Below are 26,826 nucleotides of genomic sequence, written 5' to 3' on the forward strand. Positions count from 1 at the left end.
TTGACATACCACTTCTAATAAGCGGCAGTAGGTTTAATTATGCCAATGCGAGAGCTCTCTCCTGACGGCATAGAGCAGCTACACGGGAGACCTTACAGTGTCGCAGCTGTATCAGTACAGCTGTGCAATTGTAAGGTCTGTCGTGTAGAACAGCCTTAAGGTAGAAGAGCTTAAGAAGAGCTCTGTGTAAGCTCGAAACCTTGTCTCTCTCACCAACAGAAACTAGTCCAATAAAAGATACTACCTCACCCACCTTTTCTCTCTAAAGTATACCAAGGCAGCCATTTAAATTGTATTAACTTCTACAATGGTACTTTTAGCAGTGTGAATTAATCCACACAAATAAGATTCCAACAATCCAAAAATATGAGAGATGGTCAACCTAAGCAAAGAGTTCTTAAGATTCACACTCCTTGAGAAAAGAGTTTAACCATTGTACCTAAAAAACATCTAGGCATATTTTCCATGTGCAGAATTAGTGGAAAAAGTGTTCTGGCCACCAGCCCTTATCCAGCAAGGCATTTAAGCACATGTTTAAAGTTAAACATGTGAGTAGTGTCACTGACTTCAGCAGAACTATTCACACTTAAATGTCTTGCTGGACTGGGGCCTTAGTGCTGTAAAGGAATACAAGCTGTATTGAAAATTAGTTCGGTTACTTATATTCCACCATAGATAAACATTATGCTTTACCATACAGATAAAGGCAAATTCCCTGCTTCAAAAACCTTGTAATATTAGGGCCTGATCCTGCAAATCACTTTGGCCATGTCGATTCTTACCACTGACTGACTGCCTTTAACGGAACTATGCAAGATGATCCCCTTGCAGTATTACGGCCTTAAGACATACTGAAAAGGACTCCAACTGAGGGAAGGATTGAACAATGGTAATTGAACTGCCTTCCATCCAGCATACTTACTGCTCAGTCCTGGCTATACACTAATATGGTAGCTGTAGCTTGTTCAACTGACCTGAACATCACTACCCTTGCTCTCCCACCCATCCTTACTGAATATAGGACTAGGAAGAGAGATTTCAACCCCTCCAAATATCTTTTGTGCAAAGACTTGAATAGACAAACTTATTCTTATTTTTTAAAAATTACTAGTGTATTTGAAGATGTCAGTGATTGAAATGTAAAAATTCAGAAGCCCAAACAATTAAGCTAGTATGCCAGTCTTAACAGAAAGAGAAGGACACTAAGATTTAAGTACTTGTGGCACCTTAGAGACTAACAAATTAATTTGAGCATAAGCTTTCGTGGGCTACATCCCACTTCTTCGGATGCATAGAATGGAACATTCGTGGGATGTAGCCCACAAAAGCTTATGCTCAAATTAATTTGTTAGTCTCTAAGGTGCCACAAGTACTCCTGTTCTTTTTGCGGATACAGACTAACACGGCTGCTACTCTGAAACTAAGATTTAAACCATTCCAATTGATATGTACTGATTTACTACTTATTAGTTCTCTGAAGACAAATATTCACGCTGGACACCAAAGCTAACATATTTTTAGATGCACCCACTAAATGATCCTCAACAGGGATTTAAGTCGGACATGATTTTTCCAATTTTATAACAAACCTTGCACATTCTAAGCAGCATAACTGTTCTGTAACTCTTTCAATGTCATAGTCCACAGTAAGCATACATGCACAAAAAATTCTCATTCCATCAGCTTTTATGATGCCAGTTCATATACCCTGATTGCTTGTAGTCTCCTAGTTATCATTACATTTTGTCCTGCAAAGTCAATAAAAAGCTACATCAGAGCTCAGGAAAGTGGCAATGGAAGCAGAGCTTTTTTAACCTATAGGCCACTATTTCACATCCAGTTCAAGTTGATAGTCACCAAAAGTTATAGCCATCTTAAAGGCAGTTCAGTAACCCCTTTGTGAAATGTACAGGTCTCAATACAAATCTTGGTGGACAGGTGTCCACGTCCCAAAATCATAACTGCCATCCTTGTCAGCAGTGGTACCAAGGACTGAACAGGAGAGTAATAGAGTCTTCCAAGGCACTTAATTATGGGGGGTGGGGGTGTTTGGGAACACAGAATGCTTCTTCTCTCAGCAGCCAATGGGTTTGGGGGAGTGGGGCTGAAGGGTGGTGTTCAAAATTTATCTGATGCCTTCCTGTTATAGGCTGCTACAAAAGATAGAACCTCTGAGTAGAATCTGGGGACAACACCACAGTAGAAGTTGCAACAGCTGGAAGGTGGGGAGCCTCAGCTTCTCACCTGGGTATTGTCCCTCTTGGACAGCGCCCCCATCCCAGCCTGATTTTTGGTATCAATCTTTGGTTAACAGGTTTATTCCTCTAGGTAATACATGTCTAGGGAAGAGTGGGAGAAGAGAACATAGAAGACACAGAAGCATTGAATGCAATGTAGAGGGGGAAAAAAATAAGGGGAGGAGGGAGAGAGAAATAAGAGAAGAAACCAACAATGAGAACATCACAGGGGGAAAAAAAGTCAGATTTATTTTAGGGAAAAGAGAAAGTGTACAGTGAAGCCAGGAAAGGAAAGATGGTCTAACAGAGCAACATGGTAAATTGTTAAAGGACTAGGAAACAAGAGATTGGTGTTCATCTCCCAACTCTTCCATAGACTCTTGCTCTGCATTTGTACAATGGAATTCCAAATTCCGTTGCAGCCTCTAAGCACTATTGTAATACAAATAGGGTGTTTTTTTTTAAATACAGTAAATAGAAAGTTATTTGAAAATATATTCTAATTACTTATAGTACAAGACAGCCAGCACATATTCCTTTAAACTGTAAGGGGGCATGGTTTCAAGGCCCAGCCTGGAGACATGCCATTTTTCACTCTAGATTGTAGACTTAGTCCTCAGGCTAACAGGCATCAAGGAAATTCGAGACCTGGCTTAGTATATGAGTTCATATTTATCTTTGTGAAAAAAGAGGTTGCAAGTGACTAGAAACACTAAAAGATAATATAAAACATTATATTATATGCAGGCCATCCTCTTATATCTGGAGATTTGCCAGGATGCTTTGCCACAAAACTTCGAATGTGGCTTGAAACATCTTCCCTATTATCAAGGAATTTACACAGCTTAAAAAAAAACCAAAAAAAACATTTTCTCAGGATATTCTATTCAATGACAAAGTGGAGGATTTGAGGAAAATGCTACAAAATTGCATCTAAAAAAACCTTATGATTAAATCTTATGTATACAACACTAAGAAGCAATAGCAGGTTAGAGAACACTCAAGTAGCCACATCTACAAACTACTACACCTGGGTCTAAAATATGTTTGTATTAACAAAGGTGTTTATATAAAGCATTTCCCTACAGTGCTGGAAATCCAAGTACAATGCTTTGCTGAGAATTAGAAAGTAAATTGACTATGAAAGGAAAGTGAAATTGACTAGTCTAGCTTCATTGTCCAAACTGAGTGAAAGATAAATTCGATTTTTAAATATTTGAGTACACTTTATTTTTCTCCATTTATACTATGACGATGACACAGGTAATAAACTTTTAAACTAAACGAATAGAATTTTTACCCCAACAATGTCTCTTTCAACAAAAAGACTTCACTTTCTAACAATTTTATGCAGCTTCTAACTAATTCAAATTTTCTACAAAGAGCTAATAACTTGTCTAACAAAACCTGCTGTAGCTGCAGTGATTGTAGTTTGATTGTCCATGAAGTCCCAATTCTCCCATAATAGTTGTCAGAAGCATTCAAAATATGAAAGAGCTATTGCAGAACACAATTGGAAGCTTATTTACGGACATTAACTGGATATTTTTAATCAAAAAAGCTGATCAACATGTTTGAAGTAATTTAATTTTTCTGCTCAGTTGCTAATCTCTGTAAATGTCCTAACTGTGCTGTTAACATTTTCGATTATTTGTTAAGCAGCAACAGTGGGACTGGTACTGTACAAGACATGGAATTTACAAGCTAAGCACACTTATGTTCTGCACACTGGACTGGACCTTTCTGCATTAAAACCCTGATCAGTGCCTATTCTGCAAAACCGGCAAGCTTCAAGGTCCAAAACTTGTGAACCCAAGAGGGCTGAGTATAAATTCATCTCATTCTAAAGATATACACAATTTGTTACTAGCCCTGACAAGTAATACTATCTCAAACTTCAAAACACAGCGATTCTTAAATACAATCTTATTTTCCCATATCATCGCCATACACAATTACAACTACTTCAAATTAGTATAAAGCAGTATTCTAATTAGAAGTTCATGATATATTGGCTGCTAAAATCATACATGCAATGAAGAGGTGGCAGAAAAATAATGTCATATTTTGAAATACTTACTGGGCCACTGGAACTCCTCTTGAAAGTGAAAAGAGGAACTGCTTATGATGTCAGCAGCAACACTAGACTAAAAGGGCTTCTGAGAGTGTGCTAGGCAAGGGAACTCCCACAGAAAAAATAAATATGAACCGCTAAAGGGTTTTTTTAAACCATTGAGAAAGTTTAAAGTGCAAGCGAGGACCAACCTACAAAGAATTCTCTAGTCATCCAAGTTACACTTTTGAGCCTGATGAATTCAGCGTAAGGTCCAGGGAACAACAAGACACCCAGTTTTTCAATGTCTGCATCCAAATAGTATGAAGGTGTAGATAAAAGCTGAAAATGACTGCAGTTTCTGCCTTCTGTCATACTGACTTTCATTGCCTAGCAACACATGTTCCTGGGTCAGCAATACTTTGACTCTAGTGTATGGCTCCAGCTTATGAAATTTATGAAAATAACTACATCAATTTAAAAATTAGAACACTGAATTTATGGGTCATTCAGCTACAAGTCCAAGAAATATTTCTTATCTGGTTTTAAATAGCAAAGGGAACAGTCATAACAATAAACAAGTTATCAGGCACAGAAGAGGTGCATACTGATTGCCAGGCAGTGTGTCAGCCAGTGCTTATGAAAATTCAGGACTTCCTAATCTGCAGCATAATTAAATTGTTATAAAAACCATCAAGCAAGCTGTTGGTGATCTTTGTACAGACAACACTTTCGCCTAACAGACAGTGGTCTCTATCCACTAAGATCTTCAGCACCCCTAATATTCATTACCTCATGAAGAGTGTGTTACAGGACTATCACCAATGCAACATATGGTTATCCTTTCTAATAGTTTAATAAAGTACAGGAACTTTTACTTCCTTGCCTGGCATATTATAATCTGATTTGGAGTCTCGGTGATTTCAGCAGGATACAATCACAACAGGAATCCTTGCCCCCATTTGTCTGCCTTATTTTGTCAGACCTATGGAAAGTAACAAGCCCCATTTTTTGTTAGATCACTTTGACAAGAGCATCTTCTAGGACATACATCTAATGGGAATTTCTACAATTTAAAATTAGCTATGAGAATTAGATTTCTTTTTAGATTCTTACAGCGTACAAGTGCCTACTTTGATACATTTTACTATTTTATTTATTGAGTATGACCAGAGCTGGAAGATTAATTTATATGATACCATCATAAACCTCAGTGTGACAAACTTGATGCTTATGTTGATGCATTTTAAATACAGCAAAAGTCTACTGTAAATATAGCACAATATTTTGCACCAAAACATGCCATATATCGAACCTCATGGTCTGAGTGAATGCATTGTCAGCCCAACAATTTAAAAAAAAAAAAAAAAAAAAAAAAAAAAGGTATACAGAGGACAAGGAAGAGGAAAAGAAATCATCTTGAGCCTGTCAATATAGTTTATTCTAGTGAGATCAAAACAGAACTTATGGCATAAGTCTACAAAAGAAAGCGTGCAACAAAATATCACAGGGTTTCATAATGCATACATAAATAGGGAATCAAGAGCCATGATATAGCCATAGTTTCTATGAGTTCAAATCTTCAAACTGATCAATGTTCTTGTCTGCCCTTAGATTTTCCACTTTTAAAGCCTTAACGGCAATATATTTAAACATTAATTCTTGCAGAATACCATGTAGTTCACAACCATAAAATAACCTATATTAAAACAGCTACATATTTTCCCCTGGTAAAAAATGACTGGGATAATCAGAGTTGCCACAGGCATTCAAATGACAAATTCAAGTTGTCCCAAGAATGTGCCGACCATTACTATTGGTCATTTAAATTCAGTCTCTAAAGCAGCTACCTTGTAATTTTAAAGTGAACAACTGTATATTCTTCTGTCAGAAAAATCTGTTAGTAATCGGTCTGAGCTTCCCACAAAGCACAAAAAAAACCACCCACAGTAAATACCTGTGTAAAGAGCCATACACTTTTAGATAAAATTCTAGAGCACCTCTATTTATAGACGTCATTTCAATAAGGCTCTCAGTTGTTGCAACTTATTTCCTCAAAACAACAAGCACGCTAGTACCCCAGAAGTGAAATTTACATGAATTTGCTTATAAACAAATAAGCAAACAGAACACGAACGATAGAGATGTTTGGAACATAAAATGCAGAAAGTTTAGAACCAGCTAACAAGCAAAAGATCTTACATAGTTTACATAATAGATGAGAAGTATAGAAGTATTTGACTTTAGGGAAAAAATGAATTCTTCTTTATGCAGAGGGGAATATAATTATAAAAGCAGGTAGCAGTTAAGATTATTTAGAATATGAATAGTGTGGTTTACAAGAGCAAAAATGAAAGGGTACATCACAACCATGACTGTTAAGAAGAAACAGGCAAAACTTTCACGTCAGTGATGCCTACTCACCCTTGGTTTGTTGTGATTCTTTACCTTATAGCAGCCTTGCAAAATTCAACTCACTCAACTTTCCTGGACCAAGTAAATTTTTGATTACTGAATGAGTGTGAACAAGCAGCTTTGGTGCCTTACCTGCTATAATGCTCACAACAAGTTTGTAAGGCCGCATTAAGGAGTTTGTGGAACTGCATATTTTGCTATTACAATTTTTTTCCTTTCTTGAAAGAATTGTAGATGATGACAATATATTTTAATTATGATCCTTCATACTTGTTTTCAGCCTTATAGCATCTCCCATTGTAATAAAAGCAAACAACTAAACATTCTAATTATGGACAATCCAGATTTTATAATTAGGAATGCTGGTGGATGGCGCAGTAGATTTCAGAAGGAAAGCAAAGGAAATTTTTCTCAGAGGAGTGTGGTAGCATTAGATATTCAACCATAAATACAACTGACAACAGCTGGAGCACAAATCAGAATTACTCCCAGCAACAATAGGACACATGTAAAATGCTGTTCAGCTATCCAGAATTCAAGTAATCCTTAGCATGTGTCAAAGATGCTTTCTTTTCAGACAGTCACCAGAAATTAGAGAAATTTTGCAGGCTAAAAATTTAAATACAACATTAGGTACTTTTTACAAGGCAAAGTTTTAATACTAAAAAAAAATTTACCTAGAGCAGTGCATGGTATTTCCCCAAGACTAAGATTTACACAGTCAGACATGGTTTCTTCTTTTATCCTTCTTTTCTCCTGCTGCTTATCCTCAGCAACTGGCTTTCCCTTTTTTAAGTTATAAGTATTCTCTATGAAAATGTCAAACTGAAGACAATCTTGTCCTTGTCACTTTTGCTCTGTTATAGAGCTAGCTGCACCTCTGTCCCCTTTCTGGTCTCTGAGTACACCCCCTCAGGTCTTAGGCCTTGCATCTTTACATATGCTGGGGTTGAATTCTACAATTCTCCCACTCTTGGGCTTTTGTACACAAACATTTAATTCATGGCAAGCTGGGGTGTGAATCTACCCTGCACTAGCACACTGAGCACTGTCAATGTGTCATCAAGCTCCACATGAACTGTTCGGTAATGCGCTTTGATCTAGTTCTGTGTCAGAGAGAACTAGATTAAAGTGCATTAACAAACTATTAACGTGCGTCAGCAGGATCCACATGGACAGTTAGTCCACAGCAAGCTAGCATGGAGTAGATTCATGCTCCTATTGCCACAGACAAATTGTTCACATAAATATGACCTTAGACCAGGCCCTGAGCTGCAATAACCTGTGTAACAGTGCTTACTCAGAAGGTCTGAGTCCAGGAACCTGCAATTCTTCCCTTCAGAAATATACAACCATTGGCAAACAACAAAACACCTTTTAAAAACAAACTATTATTTATTTTGCAGTAGGAACAGAGCACGTAGACAAAAAAGGATTAGAAAACAACGTACCTCCATCTCTACCTTATCATGCTCTGATGGTAACCTAAGCAGGGCTAGCTTCTTTAGACTCCCATGATAGATGTTTGTCTCTCAGCCTGGCTGCCCTGCACAACTATTTATCCCCTTCTATTGAGGGGGCATTAGCTTTTAAACATGCCTTAGTTCTTTGATCTCCTGTGTTTGCAGGCCTCTTCCTCCCCTAGCATTTGTCTCTTAAGTCTGAAGCGTTTGCTGAGAAGTGACTTATTGGCCATTCTTTTACCTTCCTGCTTGTTTTTTTCCTGATACCCTCATATTAAACTAACCCAATATATTAATACAGTAAACACCAGAACATATAATATTAATAAATTACAGAGCAGCTCCAAATCAGTTACAGATTTGGAGAACCAAACAGAAGTCAATGTTCAAACTAGCATTTGAAATTACTGTGACTGACTGGTGAATGATTATTTTGGAGTCTCACCACCAATCATGTTTATGCTTCTATGAAGTTCCAGAAATTTTACTATGATTTACATAGAAGAATGATTAAGGAGATCCCCAATTACAGTATGGATGGGAAACAATGAGCATATACGCAATGCATAGCAAATAGGCAGTGTGTCTTAAGATGTTCCCAGGTTATAAAATGTAGGCTATGTGGTTATCCTTTAGCTAAACATCGAAGACTTTAATGCACAGGAACTTAAGGCACGGGGGGAGAAATATCAACCAGTGCCCTTTAAGTTTAACACACTAGACTTCCAGCTGAGTCTTCAACCTAAATAAAAGTAATTCTTAAAATTGAAATATTTTCACATCAGAGTAATCCAATTTCAATACTGCAGTTCAAAAAATGTCATAAGCACCAGGGTCAAATTACATATACAAATATTTAAAAATTTGGATATACCATGTGTTACCTCAGGTTCGCAATGCCGATTTTATTTTTTTAAATGGGTAATAGAAATTTGTCCTTCATAAACCAATAAATTTTCAAATGGTCCTATCCAAATGCCTGTCTTTCTTCAAGACTAACCTTTCCTCTATGTCCACTTTAAAACCACAATAAACAAGGCCTTGATTTTTACAGTGCTGTAATAAAAATATAATAATCTACTTTTGCATCTAATGGTAATGTGAATTACCTTAGAAGGCTTCCCAATGCAAGCAAAAAATGTATATATTCAAAAATATGCATAAATGTTTAAAAGTAATCAAAGACACAGTTAACAGTCAGCTCAAAGCTTTTAAAAATCTTTTAATATTGTGCTAAACTACCAATTGGCTCAAGTACGTACAGATTGTGTATATATTTTTGGTTAATGCAAAAAAAAAAAAAAAAAAAAAAAAAAAAAGACCAAACACATTTCAGCTGAGAAAGCTGAAAAATGAACATAGATACACCACATACCCTTTGGAGATATATTAAATTATGATCCAACATTAAACTGATCCATATATAACTTTTTTAAAGTAAATTTGAAACTTTGGTTCCAAGAAATAAAACCAAATTTTCAATCTGATAAACTATTTTTTAGCCTTCACTTAAGGCTATGGTTAGAAAACACCCTTGCTCTCCACCCTATACTGACCATCAAAGTAACAGAATCTAACCACCACAAGCAAGTCACTTCCAGGGTTATCAACGGTCTCCCTACCACAACCACTAATATGTTATGGCAAGAAATGTTGGCATTAGTCAGTGTAAGCATGGGGGGGAGGGAGGGGAGGCAGAAAGAGTCCTAAGAAGTTTTGTCTAATAGTAATTCAACCATATGACTACATGATTTTGCATTTCCATTTGTTAGTATCAAACTAGTTGCTAAATGGGAGTCTCAAAACAATATGGTATGCCATATGGCTAAAACTGGATATTAAAATTGAGAATATCAATTACCAATCCACTAATGCTGAAAGCCAAAATCCATGGACAGTAAGAATTTAATCCAATTCAAAGACTGCAACGTGAGCCAAGCCCTACCTACGGTCATTTTAGCAGAAAGCAACAAAATACAAATTTCAATCACAAGAATAAACTCAATTAGTAAATGCATCACCTCCTTAATACTTCTATACCCTTAACCTGGAAGTTGCAGGGAATCAACCTAACAAAGAAAGATAATTTATCTTGCTTTGTTAAGGATATATTTCTGGATCTCAGCTTTCTGAAGGGACTTAACTTAAAACCCTTCTTAAAGGAACTACATAAAAAGCACAAATTTCAGCAAAGTTATATATACAGTTTATATCCCTACATTCTGATTTCTTATAGTTACTGGTATCTAATTTCACACTGTGGTTGAGAAATCATAATTCAAAACGTAACTGCTAAGGAAGATCAGTTAGTTGCTTCCTACATGACCTAATTTAAACCTTTAGAACACCAGGAAGTTGTTTTACACACAACAGCCAGCAACATCTTGTTTGGTTTGGGGGAAGGGTGTCTCACACACACACTATATATTTGTTGTTAATGAATATATTCCAAAGCAATCACATTTACATGTTAGGTATACAACAACCAAAAGTCAAACTATTCTTCATATTCCACAGTAATTGCTAATTTCCAAGGATATTAATGCACGAATAAGGAAAATAAATTTAAAAACTGGAACAATGAAAACTAAGATTGCTTTACTAAATGTTCACAATTGGATAAGGTTATGCATTCAAATGGTGGGAAACACTGCTAGCTTTTTTTACCTTAAGAAATTGTGAATTCTCATTAGGTTTTGTGGCACCTTTAAGACTAACAGAAGTATTGGGAGCATAAGCTTTCGTGGGTAAGAACCTCACTTCTTGCATCTGAAGAAGTAAGGTTCTTACCCACGAAAGCTTATGCTCCCAATACTTCTGTTAGTCTTAAAGGTGCCACAGGACCCTCTGTTGCTTTTTACAGATTCAGACTAACACGGCTACCCCTCTGATACTTCTCATTAGGTTTAACATTCCATCTTCAAGTATTTTCCTCAAAGTGAGGGTATGGCCTCAAAGCCGTTCCAGCTGGATTTACAGTGGATTCTGAACATGAGGCACCAACAAAGATTTCATGAAAGGATGCTTGCTACACAATGACCTGGCAGCTACAAGGACTAAGCAGGGATAAATACAAGTGATCTTAGTCGCCCAATACAGTAACCTACTTGAAAAATAAAGTTCTTGTTCTTAACATGAAAAACCTGAAATACTAAAAATACTAGTGATGCTAGTTTCAAATTCAATGGCATAAAAAAATAAATATTCAAAACTGAAACTTAACACTGACAGGTTCTTAAAGAAATGTCCTTTAAATGATTTATTGAACTAATTATATAGATGTAGTTCATTTCGTCAATATTTATCTTCATTTTGAAAAACGCTAACATTGTGCATTTCCAATACAAAACACAAAAATGGAATACAAAAGCCCAATACAAAAGTAAGCTATAAAACAGATTGGTTATTTAGAGTATAACCAATGGCAAATGATGGATTATAGAAAAATAAATCCATAGAGCAGCACTAAAACTCCTGATCCATTATCAAGAGTTTAGAGGTCATCTGAACACAAAAGACATATTATAAAGCAGCAAAATATTTGTAGAATAGTGTAATATGTATTTTAAACTTGTTAACAGTCATTTGAAAATGCTTGGGAGTAAATCTATTTTATTAAGTACTAACTAGAGTGTTTATTTTATTGAGGGTGTTTAAATTAGAAAAAAGGTTAACACCAGTATAAATAAAAAAATCATCATAAACTACCAATAGGAAAATTATACATTTCAGGAATATACAAGATGACATTTAAAAAAAATATAATGTAATTTTAAAGTATGACGTGTACCATATAAAACACAGAAAAAGGTTTTAATATCCCAATAACCTTTTTCTTCCACCTCTCAATAATGGAAAGAATAATGACCTAAGTATGACAACTATTTCAGGTCAAATGCAGTTTTAAAAGCCTCCACAAATCATCTGAACATTTTCAAGCAGAAGGGAGCTTCTCCTTTGTATCACAAAAATGACTACTTGGGGTCTGATTATTATTATTAGACTGGTAAAACAAGTCTAATTAATACACGCAATTCATTACAAATCCATTCATACAGGATTTTATATACACATTCTGGATTATGGAAAAAAAAAATTTTTTTAAAGTCTATTTGTGGCTAAAATAGAAAAAAGAAAAACGTTCCTAAATGCCATTATAACGGGCATTAGATGGTAGAACAAAATCACGTTACTGTTTTATCCAGTCACAGCCTATATGAAAATTTCAATAAAACTATTTACTCCTCCCACTTAGTCTATCCTCCCATATATTTGGGGGAAAACCTACAAAAATTAAAACAGGAAGAAAAACGTTTGTTTTACCAGTCCCCCAAACCCCTACCCACCACAAAAAAATAGGAGAAAGCAAGCAAAAAACAAAAGACATCCAAAATACAAGGAATAAGATCTAGTTTGGCAGAGCTATGATGAGGAGGAGTTGAAAATGAGAGAGCTGCCTTGCTGCAAACGCCATCTTGTTGCAGTTATTGGGCCCAGGCACAGAAGGATCCATTCATTCACAGCAAAAAGAAAATCAAACACACACCCTCCGTAAGCTGCAGCCACCAAAAACAACTGCACTATTATCACCTCGCTCCCCAAAAATACACTCTTATCTAAAAAGACTGATGCATAGCACTTAAGAAGAGTTTAGATCTCAGTGCAATCTTATTTTTTTCACATACATTTTACATATAAATCGACAGCACTTTGTCTTGATTCACATCCTTGTGCTCAACAAACAAGCTTCAAAATGTGGAATAAGCCTCCAACGACTAAGTGCAGAAATGATCAAACTGCAAAATGTTTTGTCTCTCATTTCATTTTCAGTTTTAAATCCCTTCCCCTTGAGTTCAGTCAGTTATCTGTAAGAACAATTTTGCTGGATTTTTTTTTAAAGCTTCCTTTTATTGTAAGATGTTCTTTCCTCTTTGTTTCTAGTGTGTAGACAATACCTAAGAATGTGGCAGTTAACATCATGGAAAGGATGCCTTATTTGAAATGAGTCCCAAGTAGTGACTTGTTCAGAGAATATTGAAAAACCACATTTGTTAAAATTTCAGCTAATCTTCACAAGTGATGAATTGACATCTTGGAATAACCTCTATGTCATCCTGACTCTTTTCTAGACAAGATTTTTTTTTAAAAGTCTTGCCTATTCCCTAATTTCATATTCATTACTTAAAATATACACATGACTGTACATCCTTTTTCATTTTTATATGCAGTTTTAGAATTGAAATTTAAAAAGCTACTTTGAAAACACCTTTAATGGGTAAAAAATGTACTGAAAACCTTTTCATAACTAAACTGTGAATTTGGGGGGCAGGAGTTGTTTTTAATATTTTTAACATTTCTTCCATGGAGAAACTCCCTTATTCTGCTGTAGCAAACATCCTCCATGATCTTTGATATTACACTTACAGGCACACAAAAATATGCAGCACCATAACAGATGGAGGAACAACAAATATGCAAGCTAGATGAATCCCTTAGCTATGTTTTTTAACAAGACTACAGACCATACCCACCCTTCCTCCCACAGCAAAAAACAGGGTGAACCCATCCTCCAAGCCTCAGATGTTCCCTTTTCTGGGCTAGGGGCTGCTAAGAGCAGTCTTACCCTGTTTGTCTCACCCTTGTCGCCTCAATTTTCCACCATTACAGCACAGACACACACCACAGCATTTTCTTGAGACCCCCCCCGCAACACTCCCTCTGTAGGGCTCGGTTTCTTTGCCAACTCACCTTTATACCTTAACACGCGCGCACACACACACACACACACAAAGAACAGCACAGTGCCTAGTGTAAATCACTCCAGCCTAATTGCAATTAAAAATGGAACCCTGCAAAACCCCGGGTTCTCTTCCCTTCTTGTCTTAAAAAACCCTTCAAAAGAAAGACTCTCTCCCACTCCTACCCCCACCTCTTCCTCCTCCAGCAGCTACAGGGAGACTTGCTAGGGAAGCTGAAGGGGGGTATTTTCAATCTCTCTATGCTAGTAGGCGCTGGATAAGCTGGGGGCAGGGGAGATCGGGGGCACGGGACGGCTGCTAGTGAAGGGGAGGAATTGATGAGGGGGGCAGAGAGCAGGAGAGGAAGAAAAGGGGGTGAAAAGGGCGGGGAGACCCAGGAAGAAGGGTCATGGGGAGTGGGGCAGCGGCAGCCAGTGAGGAGGGAGTCTCCGCGGGAAGGGGTTCCCCAGGCCCTTACCTGCCCCTCCGGCCGCTGCTCATTAACGGGGCCGCTGTGTCCGCCGCCCGCGGCCCCTGCCCACTCCAGCTGCGTCCCCACCGGGCTGGGGGAAGCCACCCGCGCTGCGTCTGGCCGATCCCGGGGAGGCGGCGGCTCGTGGGGGGGTCCCTAGCTCTCGGCTCCTCCTTGCGCGCTTGGTCCCCGCTCAGCTCCCCGCAGCCATCGGGAAGCGGAGCCAGCCTGGGCGCGGTAACCGCCCCGCCCGTGCGGCCCGGCCGGGAAACCCCGGCTGCCGGTCCCGCCCCGCCTCCTGGGCCGGCCCCCGGCCCCGCCCCGCGCCCAGAGCGGCTGGGGAGGGTGAGAAGGGCACTGAGGAGATGGAGCATGAGGCGGCATGGGAGGAGGGGAGGGCAGTAAGAAGGGCAATGGGGGAGGAGGGGAGGGAAGTGGGGTGAAGCAGCACTAGCGGTGAGGGCCAAGTGCGGGAGCCGGGGAGGGAGAGAAGGTGAGGGGCACTGGGGTTCGGGAAGCAGGGGCCACAAAGGGAGTAAGCATGAGGGGGGCTCTCAGAGTTGAGGAAGAAGCGTTATTTGTGGTGTAAAGCTCCTGGTAGTTTTAAGCGCGGGAGCTTTAACACTACACTAGCCATCCCCAGCACCATCCCAGGATTCATGTCCACCAGACAGAGCCAGCCCATCTCACACAAAAGCTTTTTAATTAGCCTCTCATAAAACAATGGGGGGAGAGGGCGATAAGGAGGGGATGAGGAGAACGGGGATCAGGCCAAGTGAAGTTTTCTAGTTATGCAATTTATTTCTGTCTTCGGAACCATGAAACGCAGAGTGGTCAGTTTCACTTTCTGGTTCCCAGGCTCCATACTGCAGCGTTTCATTTGTGTATTTGGTCCTGCCTCAGCACAGGGGCTGGACTTAGCTTCTGGAGGTCTCTCCAGCCTTGCATTTCTATGATTCTATAGGGGAAATGTTTAAATCCAAGGGTAACAGTCTCCGTGTCAGGACAACCTTTCCAGCAGTTTAGGTTTTGTAAAGGGTCACCAACTTTTTTTAAAAAGTTAAATTTTGAGCCTAGCCTAAGCAAAGGTGCCCTTGCAAAGAAAACAATTCCTTTTATTATAAAGTGAACATAATTTATTCTCATGGTAAGTATCTCCCCAAAAGAAAGTTGGGGTTGAAGAAAGAAAAGGACATGACAATAGTCAGAGAGTTTTTTTATTTTTAAAGATATAAGAAACCTATTCACTTTCAGGATCTTGGAGAAAAAGCTACTAAGCAAGAAGTTGGAAGTAGTTCTCTGTTGGTTTCTGAGTCCCGGTGGTAAACTAAGCAGTGACATAATCTAATATAATCAAACACAGATATCCCTGTAGGGTTTTATTTGTATTGCAGCAATGCCCATAGCCCCAACAGATTGGAACTCAATTGCACAAATCTATAGTAAGAGATAGTCCCTACTCCAATGAGTTTAAATAAGCAAAAGCAAGGATAGAGAACAAAAGTATTATTCTTATTTTACAGCTGGAGATTAAGGTACAGAGAGATTAAGTGATCTCCTGCATCCCAGTTTAGTGACCTAGCAACAAGACCTGCTTTCCTAATGGCACAAAAGTAAGTATACAGATACACCAGTCTTTTTCCATTAACAGTCCCACATGCATTTTCCTGTACTTTATTACATTAAGTCACATGTGAGGATTTCTCTTCTTGCCTAACTAGTTATAATGAAGCCCATAAAGACCAAACAAACTCTTTAAAATATACCCAGTAAAACCCACAGAAAAAAGGTGGCTTAAAATTCTGTCTGTATGTGTACTGATAAAGCTAAAAAAGAAAAATAAGACCAATTGCTTAATAAACCAAAGAAAATAAGTTGCTCCTTGTAGCTTCAAAACTTTCCTCTGTAGGTCAGTAATTGTCTCCTTCTCCAGGATTTAAATTGCCAGGTATGTGAGGAAGTGCATGCTGGGAAATGTGTTTGTTTAAGAAAAAAAAGTGACCCCTCCACCCCCCTCAGAATTGGGTGGTTATGAGTAGTTACTAAGAGTAAGGATAGTGTTGGTGATTATGATTCAAGAGAATGAGTTACTTGATGTGTGTTAGTATAATGTGAAGTAACTTAGGTAACTATGTCTTTGTTTATTTTTGTTTGTATAATAACTATTCAAATGTGTTTTGAAAAATCCTACATCCTGTGTTTGAAGTTCAGGACTCAACCCTCAAACTTACCAGTAACAAAACAGGAAATGTTATTTAGGTGTCTAGAGCAGAATACTGAGCATCACAACTCTTGGGTTACATTCCCAGTTCTACTATTGTTCTGTTGTGTAACCTCAGGCAATTTGCTTATGCTCCATTCCTAAAAGCATTTATGGGTGTTTATCTCTATGGACAGGTACAGTCCCACTGAAGTCAATGGAACTACTCATGTGTAAAGTTGGGCATGTGCCTAGAGGTCCACATTCCACAAGATTGCGGCCTTGATCTCTCTTATGCTTAATTTCTCCCATCTGTAAACTAGTGATGAGATTTAACTACTTCAGAGGCTTATTGTCTGCTTTACTGGCTGTTGGTAAAGTATTTGAAGTGTAATTATAAACACAACTACTGCAATGTTCCAGTCAAAACAGCCTCTCCTCTGAGTAGTAGGGTTTCTTAAAGGGTATGTTTCATAACTGTTTATAGATATATACATGGGATTTTTTTAAACGCTGAGATTAAAATGTAATTTTGATACCCTAAAATTTGTGTTGAATGAAGGGGAGACCACCCAGTATTAAATATACAAAAAAGAGATGGCATATAGAAGCTAAAAACATGTACTGTTAAGCAGAGTTCAGGCCCAAGTGCTCTTGTGGAATTTCATCAGCTTTAATTGCCAAAACAGCTTGCCCATTTCCAGTCTGACTATGTCTAGAAGTGTCTTGGCAGATTTAAAGTCCAAAAAGGTATTTTGTCTTTAAACAAGGCTCTGAGCTTGTTGAGAAATAGAAAACCACCTTTTAGTCTTCTCAGTGGTATTTTTCCCTGGGGTTAAGTCCCATCTCCTTCCTTGTATTGCTAGACTTAAATATATATGGCATGAATCACTTGTTATAACCATATAATAACAAACCAGTGAACATTTCTTCCCCATAATTTCAAGCACCTGTGACACTAGATGATACACATTCCTACTGCTTTGCCCTGCTTTATATGTCTGCTCCATTCTCACATGCTACTCATAAAGGGAAATTTACATAAATCCTGAGCTTTTAGAAAAGATGCCTTCAGAATTATAGACTACTCCTCAACGAGGAATCCATTTCATTTTTACCTTTTTCAGTATTGTATGAGAACTATCGACTAAATTCTGTGCTATGTTAGATGTGGGCTATGCAACCTACTTCAGTATATGAGAGGTTTGGAAAGGGAGTTGAACAGATAGAACCTAGTCCTAGTGTCTAATTACAAGTTCTTCCTCCCTAAGTGCATACTCACAATGCAGCTTTGGAGCAGTTCCTGTTAGAAATGTTCCTAGTCCAGTTGCTTAATTATGACTCACCTCCCAACAAAAATTATGAATAATATGAAGTTATACTATTAGCCTGAAAAGAAAAAAGGGAGGACATTGTCCTGTTTGTTTGTTTGTTTGTTTATTTATTTATTTAAACACTTACTAACTGGAAAAGTTAGTTCTATGCATTTTAAAAACTGTCAAAATGGTTTCTCTTTGCTGTCTATACATAGACAATTTGAAAGTTAAGGTGTACACATAACATCCATTTTGCAACACAGCAAATGCCTAATTTTTACATAATATATTATATAAAATGAAATGTGCTTAATACTATAACCCAGGACAAAAGTATGCTGTAGTCTCCAAAGAAAAGTGAACATATTATAGGAATCTAGTAAAGTTTAGCTGTCAGATGCCAGCTGAAACAATAGTTAGAATTTTGAAACATATTTGCTAGTGTAGCTATGGCCTGGCTAACTAGGCTTCAGAAGAAACTTCCTCTGTGAGCAGGTTATTCCATAATTCTCCATTATGGAATTTCTTGCACTTTCCTCTGAACCATTTGGTATTAACTGCTGTTAGAGACAGGATACTGAACTAGCTGGACCTTCAGGCTGATCTGGTATGGCAATTTCTATGTTCCTTTGAAAACTGCTTCAAACATGGCTACAAGGCTTCACATGGTTCTAGACTGAGGCTGTTTTTTACTATTACGTTCCCAGAAACCCTATGATCTTGGGAAGCAAGAGTCTTGCAGGTTGCACTCTAACATAAGATCAGTGTGTTACGGAGAATTGCACATTGCTAGTAAAGCTGTGAAAAATCATTGTTCACTTGCACAGGAACTATAAGCCTTTTGTGTGGAACACAAAGAAGATGGTTGATAAAATGAGAATATTCAATTTAGTGTAGTATCACTATGAAACATTTGCAAGTAGGGAGCAATTGTGCCACACACAATTTTTGTCAGCTGCCAGTTCCAGACTTAGAAGACTTCCCCTTTAGACCAAGATAGTATTTGATTTCATACACAGTGAAGAGCTATATTCTAGCTTTTAACGCCCAGGCTTCACTCACACTCTTGCAGTCATGTGATTGCTGCTGACACACAAAAATTGAGGTCCAAGGGTTAAAAATATCTGTGCAGACATTAATGTGTAAACATTAACTTTGGAACCATTGTGTACCAGAAATGCTGTCTCCGCCCTGCCCCCCGAAGGTCTTGCACTGAAAGGTGGAGTTGTCAAGTGGTTAGAGCAGGGAAGTGGGGTAACAATTACTGGGTTGTTTCTTGCTCTGCCACACTTACTTATGATCTTGGGCAAACCTTTTCACCTGTCTATGGCTCAATCATCCCATCTGTAAAAGAGTTACAATAATACTTGCCCACAGGGGTGTTGTGAGACTTAGTGTTCATAAAATGCCTTGAGATCCTGCATGAAAGGTGCTAGAGAAGTGCAAATATTTTCATTCTAGTGCTTATGCTTGGTTAGGATTGGGTTAAAAATAAATGGACTCAGATATGACAGTTTCTTCTTTTGTTTGTTAGATCTTGTTTGGCTTAGCAATATCTTTGATTCAGCAGGTCTCTCATCTTCACCAAAGTTACATAATATTTTAAAAGTTGCAGGGAATTGAAAGTGTTATTTACCTGAAGGTTATTTTATATTTCAGATTTCCAGGTGCCTAGAATTAATACACTGGGTCTCAATATTAAGCAAATAATTTGCAACTTTTTAGAACACGTAATGTTAGTCTACCTATAACTAAATTCCATATCTTCTGTTCCCAGCATGCTCTGGGGCTTCTTGTGCAAAATTTGAGAAAACCTCTCTACTTTGATTGTCCTAAAATATGGTCAGGAACATATCTGGGATCATTCTTATTCAGTAGGTTATTACATCTAAGCTTAACCTGCTTCATTTTTACAGAACTAATATACACTGATTATCTACATCCAGAGCAAGTGAGTTTTGGGCCAAAAGCTATATATTGAATGAAGTAGCCGAGAGAGAGAGGTGTGTGTGTACGTACGTGCGTGCGTGCACACGCGTGCCTGGGCACAAAATCTACTTTCTGGCCCTTTAACATGTTGCAAATGAAAAAAAGATAAGTAACATTTTTGATAGATAGGTGAAATATTATCTTAAGTCAGTAAGTAGAATTTACAATACTTGCACGAATGATAAAAGCCCTGATCCTGCAATAAGCTTTGTGCTAGACCGATTGCAGAACTTGGGCCTAATTTATTATATCAAATATCTTGCATATTATAATGAACTTAATTCCATTATCATTGCAAACAATTAATAAAGTAACATTTAAAACCCATTACAAACTTTAATCTGGATACCCATTGTTTAATGTTGCAGATGTTATGGATAGCAATTGCTATACAACTTAATGGTAAAATGGAATTATTCTATTTATACATATGCTTAGAATTTTATTCCTAGGGCTTGACTGTCATAAGGGCTGAGCGCCTGCAGCTCTCACTGACCTTAAAAGGAACCACCAGGAGCATGCAGTTAGTGACAGTTTCAGTAGGGGCTCCAAAACTGGGCATGTGATTCAGTGACAACTGAAGTCAGTTGACTTCCATTGGATCGATTGATTTCAGTGAGCATTGACTAAGGTCTTTTGAGAGAAATAGTGTTATCTCAGATGACAGGTGTCTTAAAAATATAATTATATGACAGAAAGATTAGGTGTAAAAGCAATTTGCAAATCATCTAATAGGGCTGTGAAAAAAGAGTATTGTTTAGATAGCAAATTACCAGCTAAAATTCAACCAACTTAGTTTGGAGGATACACTTATTTCCCTATACCAATTATCTTCTCTTTTCTATTGCCAGACATTTAATTAAAAAGAGACATTGTAAAAATTAAATATTTCTAACTTCAGATACCCTTTCAGGGAATAATCTGAAAGAGTGATTTAAGAGTGTTGTGTGATTCTGGAATATGAGATGGTCTCTTGGTTTATTATTTTGGTTGTTTTTAGAAATTGTAGTCCCCTAAAATTACTCAGTTGGAAGTCAAAAAATAGAAGCCTTAGCAATATGTACTTTTCTGCTACTCATGCATTATTGTTGTACGTTAAATGGAGCCATAGAACTTTTTCTTTTTTCTGCGTTGTCTTAGGGAATGGTATTTATATCTGTCTGGTGATAATCACCTGCTTTTCCCAGAGTCTAGGAGCAACTGAACTCATCATAAGATTCATACAGCATTTTACTTGGATATAATTTGTAAAGTTGAAATCATTCAGATAAAACAACAATACTATTTGTATGCAAAAATTAATCACTTTCTAAGAAACAGGGAAAACTGCTGACAAAATACTCTACAACAAAACATATTATATTTCTAAACAATATGTAATAATGTCACTTGCAAATAATCTCTTTTGTGAACTTTGGGGACTAAATTAAGTCTTTGCTCTTCTTGTTTGACAAAGATCATTCTCTCTTGGAATATATGATATATCCCTCCTTCCTTCTCTCTTACTTTAAATGAGTTTCTCTGACTCCTGCATACTTGGAAAAGGATAACATTCTCACTTTAATTGTTACACAGAAAAGACCTAATACAGATGTCTCTGAAAATGCTAGATAAGTAAGTACTGCTAAGGATTGTTCATTGAACATTGTTGGTGTACTTGAACCTGTACAGTATTTAGGGAAAAACTGAGTCCCTGCCTGCCAGGTGTTCAGCAGGGCTATTATGTTTTGGTTTAGTGAAAAAGTAACCTTTATTAATCTTTTAAATTAATAAAATTTGTTATACAACACTTAGGGCAATCTAAAATGATTTGACTGAATTCTTTATCTTTCTTTCTGTCTAAAAATGTATATAAGTTAAACATGAGTTGGCGAGTATTTTATATGTAATTTAAGGAATGGCAGAAAAAGTAGAAATTTGGCAAAGGGACTAGAAAGAGAATTTGAATGGACTATTAATAGCCAATCAAGTATCACTGGCTGATTAGTAATAGAGGTAGTAAATATTTCTATTAGTGCTCAAAAACCCCAATTAGGGGCCTCCTGGTGCTGGGGATGTACAAATACAGATAAGAGGCAATCCTTGCTTTCATTTGCAGTCAGGGACTGTAAAGAACCCAGATTTTGGTGATGAAAGAGGATTCTGGAACTGGAAGATTTTAGAAATAGACTGAGATCGATCTTTAAAAGGGAAATATCAGAAAAATGGCTAGGTAAAAATTACATATTATTCAACAGTCCTGCTTCTTGTGGTATTCAGAATCTTATCTGCTTACCTTACTGTTAAAAATAAGATTTTATTACTTTTTAACCAATTTACATTACAAAGCCACCACAGCAGTGGGAGAACAAGTTGGATTCTATTCTAGCTCATGCAACACCTTGAGAATTGTTAACACATTTCCTGTTGCAAATCTTTATTAAATAGTGATAGTGCATAAGCCAGAAAGAACCCAGCTTTACTTTCAGATCCCAGGTTGAGTTTGCAGGGCTGCAGCATTAACTTCTATGGCAAATCATGCTGGGACTTCCACTGGTTTGGAGGGGATCCCTGCCCAACCCCAGCTCCCTCGGAACCTGCTAATGACCCAGTCAAGTGGATGATAGCATATGAACTTCTCTCTCCCCTTTATGTACACCTATCACTTCAACTTTTCTCCATCAGAAATTTAGGAGTGGATGAACCCTCCTTAGCTTATAGCCTTTAAGGTCAAAAGCTGCAGATGAACTCTCTAATAAAGGTCCCACCTGAAAGTGCACTCCAATTTGTGCAGTCCTATTACTGGATGTGTAGATTATTTAATGTGTGTGACCTCCTCCCTACTGCTGTTTATATTTTCAATAATTTCATTTAATCCATGTACTTATGTGTTCATGCATATTTATATTTGCACCTAATACCTTGTCTAAAACATGTTTAAAAATCCCATAAAGCAAAAATGTTAATCTTACACTTCAGTCAAAACACAGTCAGGCTTGGACTTAGTCTTAGTCTGATCTCTTCCAACCAGCAGTTTCATAGCCAGTGTCTTTTGTCTGAGATACTGTACACAAACAATTCTGGGAAAAGCTCAGTGCCAAGGAAATTATTGGCAAAGGTTTACAGACCTATTCAGATTTTGTTAGTAGCCCTAGTAGGGGTAGATTGGTTATTTCTAATGATTTTTAATGTCTAATACACTAAGGCCAAATTTTAATATAATACAGTATCTAACAAAATGTTAGTTCCCTATCCTGGCATGTAATTTTCTGCAATTCCTGTACATAGCATCTGAATTGGCACAACATAATGTGGCATTGTTTTATTTCCAGGGAGTATTCTTGGTAGCTATATGTACTGATTAAATGTTTATACATATCTGTGTTTATATATAACAGGGAGAATAGGTCCATCAATGGCTATTAGCCAGAATGGGAGGGATGGTGTCCCTAGTTTGTGTTTGCCAGAAGCTGAGAATGGGCAACAGGGGATGGATCACTTGATGATTACCTGTTCTGTTCATTCCCTCTGAAGTACCTGGCATTGGCTACTGTCGGAAGACAGGATACTGGGTTAAGTGGACCTTTGGTCTGACCCAGTATGGCCTTTCTTATGTTCTTATATAAGTTAGGTGGAAGTGCAGATAATTTATAATAAACTAAGGGCAGAATTTGCCTGTAAAGATATTTCAGCAAAAGCTTTGTAAAAGGTTAATTCAAAATCAGATGTTTTGAGTAAACTCCTATATACCTAGATTTACTACATATATCTATTCGCTTACGAAAATATTTATTTTCACCTCATATAGGGATAACATTTATTAATATACTACGGGGGAAAAGTTTCACTTGGGGTAACATATATTGTCATAGAGTCCATGAGCTCCTTTCATGATCATACGTTAAAAAAAAATCTATTATAAATGAGAAATTCAGAACCATATTCCCCACCATCAATACAGGTGGTAAATATCCCAGGTCAGATCCTAAGCTGGTGTAAATTGATGTAGTCCCATTTAAATCATACAACTATCCCAGTTTACAGCAGCTAAAGAACTAGGATCCTCCCCAGAGTGATTTCTATGGGAGTTCCCAATTCCAGCAGCCTCCTCCCTAATCTTGCTATCTGCAGGCATTGCAGTGGGCCACCATCAGACTCTTCTGATGGTTGTATTGAAACAGAGCAAGGACTGTAACATTTCCTGTCTGTTGTGTTTTTGTCTGTGTGAAGGCAGATGTGCAATTCAGTGGTCTTGTAAGGGGATTGATGGAAAAGTTAGCCTTGATTTTGATCTGCTTTGAAATCTCATCCCATTTGGTCCAATAACAAAAAAAGAAAAAAACAAATAAAAAAGAAACACACCCAAAAACCTCACTCTGCCAGAATCGTTAACTTGCCTTTCCTCAAAACTACATGAAACTTTGAGTGTTTCAGCATTTTAACCCAGAACCATACATTAGCCCCAGCTCCATTCAAAGGGATCATGAACCTTTTGCCTACGCTGGAGCTTTGTAGGCTTGCTGTTCTTTGCCAACTCTTATTAACAATGCAATGACAATCATGGCTGTTGGTTTCCAAGGAGGAGCTCAGGTAGCAAATTGTCTAGATCACATTCATTTTTTAGATTTATTTTTAATTCATAGTCAATACTCAGTGAGCACAGGAGGAGGAAAAGGTGGGAGTAACTAGCTCCATCTCCTTAATTACATTCATAAGTTCCACGGTTTCTTTCAGCTTGCCTATTGCTATGGAACAAAAAAGTTATTTTAAATACTTTCTGAGACGGGAAAACAGAAAATTAGCAACAGTATTGTGGCCAGGAGGGAGTCTTCAGAGAGGATCTTTAAGGAGGAAAGTGAGGTGCGGGGAGAGGAGAAGCTAGTTAGGAGGGTTATAGCATGATCTAATAGTAAGAGCAGGAAGGTCAGGGAATCAGGATTCCTGAGTTCTATTCATAGCTTTTCCCTGACATGTTACAGGGAGTCACTTACCTGCTCTGTACTTGAAATTACTCATCTGTTAAATGGGTACATCTGGGAAATGGATCCTAGCACCAAACGTGTAGCTGCAGCATCAGTGTGGATGTGGGTGTACGGAGTCTGGGTCATGCACAGCTCAGCAATGTGGACTCTCAGAGGCAGGTTTGGGTAGCACATGCCTATACGCATGCTAGCTCGGACCTGGATACATGTTGCAGCGTTGATGTATTTTAAAAAATCACAGCGGTGTTGAGAGGCTCTTCATAAGCCACTCTGCGATCCTTTGAAGAAAGGCACTATATAAATATGCAAAGTAGTATAAACAAATGAGAAAAGGTGCCTTTTTCCCAAATAGATGTGAAAGCAGTGTAAAGAAATGCACGATTTTGGTTGACAGTAGCCTAAAGTCTGTTGCATGAAGAAGGCAGTGGGTATGGCTTGGAGATCTATTCCCCAACCACAAGATAACATGGAGAATAAAGACAACTGAAGGACAGTAGTATTCCTGTAGGCCTCATCCTAGTATCTTAATGGGCAAATGAATTACCAGTAAGTACATGTAAAATACTCCTGTAGATATGCATATCCCCTTATACATCTTATTCCTGGTTTGAGATTAAATAAGGTACATGGGGACAGTGCATATTGCTCTACCTCCACGTGCTCTAGTGGTCCTCATACATACAGTTGCAATTCCTGGCAGACCTAGACCAAGCAGCTTTTATTTCAAGGGGCAACCCTCATTCATCATCTAATAACCTTCCCCCCCACATTAAATCAATGTAGTCAGCATCCCATACTTCAGCTATATAATGCCACCCAAAAGTTCATGTATAGTGCCTTTCATGAGTAAATCTCAAAGCACTTTACAAGAAAGTTAGTGTTGTTACCTCCATTTTACAGATGGGGAAATGGAGGCACAGAGACATGAAGGGTCTTGGGCAAGGTCACCCAGTGGGCTAGTGACAGACCAGGACCCAGGTCTTATGAGTCCCAATCTAGTGCCTTGTCCACTAGGTCACATAGTTTTGCAAAGAGCCCATAATGTGATACAAATGTATGATTCTGCAGTGTGTATTATTTTGTACCACAAAATAACAGAGGGTGCCTGTTAAACCAAGCTTTGTTCTGTATTTTTCATACATTTGTCCATTTTTCCCTTTGAAACATAGGGGATTGCCCAAGCTGGTCCTACTCACTTGTGCTTTGCCCTTCCTCTTTTTCACCCCTTTCCATTTTCCATTTGTTCAAACTGTGCTGGAAAGTCCCTGTGGAACAGTCTTTTTGTGTGTTTCTCTGCAATCAGAATTGTGGCCAGGCACTTCTTCCGTGTACTGATGATTATGCATCGGGGTCTTGCTCTGTTTTTCCTTCATATTCATGTGTGTATCCTTAGCCAGCATTTTGCCCTATACTTTTAAACTCAGTTGGCCAGATCTTTGCCTCTAGAAGAGCTCCTTTGCCCCACCCCCGCTGTGCAAAGGGTCTGTAAAGCTGCTCTAGCTGGATAAATGGATATTTTCTCATCATAGGGGAATCTCCATGTGGCATAAAGCCAATATAGCTGGCTCTATGCTCCCTCTTCTGCCCCTCCCTATGCCCCCTAGGGAGCATGACCAGAGTGCTGCTGTGCTTTGGTGATCCTCAACCAGAGTACTGATTCCTTGGGGACTGTTAGCTGGTACAAATTAAAGCAGCCCGGTGGTTGATCAAACTTGTGCTGAGAGCTGAACCAACCCCTGGCAGCCCCAGATATTGGGAGAGTGCAAAATTGATGTATAGACACCTTTTTCTATCACCTCGGGTTATGCATTGAGCTTAGGTCAGCTAAATCTGGGGATTGGACCCTGTAACTATGCCCTGTCCTCAGCATATGTAGGGAAACTAAAGGAGAGGGTGTGAGAGTAGCCACAGTCAGGTATATAGAAGCCTGTCTCACCTTACCTCCCACACACAATTACTGTAAATGTAATAATGATGCTGGA

At 38.1% G+C, this 26,826-nt stretch overlaps 1 protein-coding gene across 2 annotated transcripts in view; it reads right to left on the minus strand.

Moving 5' to 3' along the window:
• The window catches only part of GNB1 (G protein subunit beta 1), an 89,993-nt gene extending 75,530 nt beyond the window's left edge, over nucleotides 1-14,463 (minus strand). For both annotated transcript variants that reach the window (XM_065421172.1, XM_065421173.1), the window contains exon 1: nucleotides 14,385-14,463. The gene's annotated coding sequence lies outside the window, so the exon portion shown is untranslated. The remainder of the gene's footprint in view (nucleotides 1-14,384) is intronic.
• Nucleotides 14,464-26,826: the final 12,363 nt, after the last annotated feature.

This window comes from Emys orbicularis, chromosome 22, assembly GCF_028017835.1.
Source record: "Emys orbicularis isolate rEmyOrb1 chromosome 22, rEmyOrb1.hap1, whole genome shotgun sequence".
NCBI lineage: Eukaryota > Metazoa > Chordata > Testudines > Emydidae > Emys > Emys orbicularis.